Here is a 4,686-nt window from a genome sequence, read left to right on the forward strand (position 1 = left end):
AGACTAACAGATTTATTTGGGCATAAGCTTTCGTGGGTAAAAACTTATGCCCAAATAAATCTGTTAGTCTTTAAGGTGCCACCAGACTCCTTGTTGTTTTTCTATTTATATACATAGTCTATTATTGTTAGAATCTGTAAATGTTTTGTTTTGTTTTCTCCAGCCTTGCAGTGTCTGCTTTATTTCAAATAGTAGTAACCATGTCTTATAGAGGGAGTTAGGTCCAGATCCTCAAAGGGATTTAGGTGTCTAATTCCTGTTGATTTCAGTGGAAGTTGGGTACCTTTAAAGACCACCTTCAAAGCAGACTACTCAGTGTTTAAGGAGGGCTCTAAGGAGAGGACCTATAGCACTTATAAATTTAAACATTTAAAATAAGGATTAATGTGGTGTTTAAAAGTATATATGTGGTTCCCTCTATTGCAGGGGTGGGCAAACTTTTTGGCCCAAGGGCCACATCTGGGTGGGGAAATTGCATGCAGGGCCATGAATGTAGGGCTGGGGCAGGGGATTGGGAGGGGGTGCGGTGTGCAGGAAGGGGCTTAAGGCAAGGGGTTGGGGCAAAGGAGGGGTGTGGGGAAGGGGGTGTGTGGAGTGCGGGAGGGGGCTCAGGGTTGGGGTGCAGGAGAGGTGCGGGGTGCAGCAGGGGGCTCAGGGCAGGGGGTTGGGGTGCAGGAGGGGTGTGGCAGGGGGTTGGGGAGCAAGGTGCAGCAGAGGGCTCAGGGCAGAGGGTTGGGGGTACAGGAGAGGTGCGGGGTGTGGCATGGGGCTCAGAGCAGGAAATTGGGGTGCAGGAGGGGTGCAGCAGGGGGCTCAGGTGCAAGGTGCAGGAGGGGTTTTAGGTGTGGGCTTTGGCCTGGCACCACTTACCTGGAGCAGCTTCGGGGTGGCAGCGGGGCCAGGGCAGGCTCCCTGCCTGCCTGCCTGCCCTGGGCCCGCGCCGCTCCCGGAAGCAGCCGGCACCACGTCCCTGCAGCACACTGAGCCCTCTGCCCCCTCTCCTCCAGGGGCCACAGGGACATAGTACTGGCCACTTCTGGGAGCGGTGCAGGGCCCGCAGCGCCACAGGGGTGGCAATCCCGCGGGCCGGATCCAAAGCCCTGAGGGGCCGGATCCGGCCCGCGGGCCGTAGTTTGCCCACCCCTGCTCTATTGAGAAGAACCATCAAATTGCATTGCACCCTTGACTGTTCAATAAGGAATCGGATATTAGCACAACACCTTTGAGCTGCATGGTCCTACAGTGTTTTACTGCTGTACCTACATGGAGTCCCACTGACTCCAGTGGAGCACCACCCGCACTCAACAAGTTGGGGTCTACATACAGGAATACTTCTGCTGAAATGCAGCCATAACTTACAAAAACATTCATTAAACCCAGGTTGTGACTTGCACTCCATATGTTTAAAAGTGTGGATATGATGTAACTGGAATATGCTTTATGCAAAAGGTCTCTTGTGAAGTATCATTACAGAACTTATGATCTACAGAGTGTGTTCATTCTATTTGTATGTATGTATCATTCTTGTATCTAAAACTAGAAATATGAAGTATAACTCTGAGGTCCTATTGTAATTATGCAAAGTGTGGGCCATTAATGGTGGTTTAGAATCTTGATGGCTCCCATTGTCTAGGACAATTGACTGTAGATGGTTCTGTTTGCCTGCAAGTCTCCACTGCATACGTGTGGGCCAGTCATGAAGAAATCCCCTAGTTACCAGCTGACCTGGAACTAACAAGGTTTGTACCGGGGAAAGGATTGGGCCCAGACTAGGAAGGAATCTAATCTGTGAAAGAAACTTATTGCAACATCTCTGAGGGTGAGATTTACTTGTACTCAGTTTCTTAATGTATTAGGCTTAGACTTGTGTGTTTTGTTTTATTTTGCTTGGTAACTTACTTTGTTCTGTCTGTTATTACTTGGAACCACTTAATCCTATTTTTTATACTTAATAAAATCACTTTTGTTTATTAATTATTCCAGAGTAAGTGATTAATACCTGGGGGAGCAAACAGCTGTGCATATCTCTCTATCAGTGTCATAGAGGGCGGACAATTTATGAGTTTACCCTGTATAAGCTTTATACAGAGTAAAACGGATTGATTTGGGGTTTGGATCCCACTGGGAACTGGGTGTCTGGGTGCTGGAGACAGGAATACTTGCTAAGCTGTTTTGAGTTAAGTCTTCAGCTTTGGGGTTGTGGTTCAGACCCTGAGTCTGTGTTGCAGCAGGCTTGCGTGTCTGGCTCAACAAGACAGAGTTCTGGAGTCCCAAACTGGCAGAGAAAATGGGGTCAGAGGAAGTCTCAGCACAAAAGGTGACAGTCCCAAGGGGGGTCTCTGTGACCAAACCCGTCACACAGGTGTTCTTATTTGTCTTTCTCAGACTCGCAAGGCTATTCTCACTGGAATTCTCAGTGTCTATTTCAGAAAATAGTTTAATGCTAATATCTTTAATATCTTTTTTGATACAAGGTAGCTATTATTGAAAAAAATCTTTCAAAAATGTGATTTATTGCTCAGAGATTACATCATTACAAACCTATACTGTATATGCCCCTGGTATTGGCTTATATGGCCTCTTGAATTTACTTCACAAGGTCACAATAGTAAATCGCAATAACAGAGTTCCTGGGAAAGACTTCTTAGGTCTTCCTTTTGCCTACATCTTGCATTGTGTAGATGACAGTGTTTAAAAGCCAATTCTGTTCTGTTCCGTTCACCCTTGATTCTGAAGCACTTAGAGTATAGTATGCCTGCAAACATTTGTGATCCAGATTTAATTTCAAGTCCCTTTCCCTTCTCCCTTTTCTATCAGAAATTAAAGTTAGCTCTGCCTCCTTCATGTAATTGCAAGTTGTAAACGTTAATGAATCACAAATGCATGCTATTTTTATAAAAGTAGCTGCAGGGTTGTTGTTTTTTTATACCAGCAGCATCAGGGTTCAAAGGTTTTGTCAATCCTGCACTCAGCTGATTGGTTTATAGCTCATTTTCGCCTGTTTTTGAAGCTTTATACAAAGTAGCTCCACTGCGAGTTGATTCATCAGAAATTGATGATGCATCATCTGCTGAGTTTAGATTATTGGATAATGTTCTTGTGTTTGAATGTCTAGACTGTGAATTGCTCCTTATCTCTGCCAGTGTATTTTCATCCCACATACTATTGTCTGCATTCTTAGAAAAAGAAGAATCAGATCCTTCCAAAGGTTGAAAATAAGATAGAAATGCCAGTCTCTGTTGCTCAGCATGAGTGGTGGAGGCATTACTAGAACCCCTGAAACACAAAAAGAAAAAACATTTTACTCATTAAATATTATGTTGAGAACAAACACCCTAGACCAGGGGTCGGCATCCTTTCTGAAGTGCTGTGCCGAGTCTTCATTTATTCCCTCTAATTTAAGGTTTCGCGTGCCAGTAATACATTGTAACATTTTTAGAAGGGCTCTTTCTATAAGTCTATAATATATAACTAAACTATTGTTGTTTGTAAAGTAAATAAGGATTTTAAAATGTTTAAGAAGCTTCATTTAAAATTAAATTAAAATGCAGAGCCCCCCAGACCAGTGGCCAGGACCCGGGCAGCGTGAGTGCCACTGAAAATCAGCTCGTGTGCCGCCTTCGGCACGCGTGCCATAGGTTGCCTACCCCTGCCCTAGACATTCTTGGAGTTGCATATAAATTACCAAGCTTCCACTTTTCAAAATTTTAACTAAGCAGGAAAAGTTCATGTATTTGATAAGAACGCTGTAGTACATACACTTCCTAGATTCAACATTTGTTTGAGCATTTTTTGGTGATTTTCTTGCTTTTTGCCTGAAGGGGAAAATGTTACCCAAGTGATTGAATGTGTGTATGCCTTTTCCCAAACAGGAGAGAAAATAAAAGTTGGGTTTGTTTTTATTTGGTTACTAAACATTTTGCACAGTTCTACATAATATTGTAGTATCACTTAAATGTTAACAATAGCAACCTTACATCTTAAAACCTTTATGCATTTCAACACATAATTATCTTTTCTTAAAGCATATGTATTTCAACATGTAATTATCTTCAATATAAGAATATTACCCTTCACTGTTAAACTGCTTTACCACTTCTGTGCACTGGAGAAGAGCAGTAGTTTTCTTTTAAGAGTTAATATTCTATTAGAATATGAATACTTTAACAGAAACATTTCAGGTGTGGGGGGCATTCTGGGGTCTAGCAGTACATCCCTGCTCCATATACATGGTGCATTAGGCAGCACTATTGTGGATAATCAGAAACAATAGGCTTATGCTCAGTCTGCCTTATACTTCGTAGGGTAAAATCCCGAGCTCTTGAGGCAACACAAAAGAGCCATTGTCTTATGGGAAGTAGAAATAACTGAGGTCTCTTAACCTGGATGTTGTCTCCAGCATTACACCAAAGAAAAACGCAGCTATCCCATATGGGAGCTCAGAGGTGATCAATGGGGAGGCCAGTACAGAACAGGTATTCTCATCATAGCCTCCTCCCAGGACTCAGACTCCATGTGATAGGAAGACTTACTTTTTTTGTTTGCTGAACTGGTTGAGAGTCACACCACAGCATATCATAAATATTATTAAAAAGATAAGAGTTGTAGATGATACTGCAAGCATTAGTGTTTCCCTTACATCTTTTTTTCTTCCTACATTTGCTGCCTTCTTTTGAATAAGATCAC

The sequence above is a fragment of the Terrapene carolina genome, unplaced genomic scaffold, assembly GCF_002925995.2.
Source record: "Terrapene carolina triunguis isolate 2854851 unplaced genomic scaffold, T_m_triunguis-2.0 Scaffold35098, whole genome shotgun sequence".
Classification (NCBI taxonomy): Eukaryota; Metazoa; Chordata; order Testudines; family Emydidae; genus Terrapene; species Terrapene triunguis.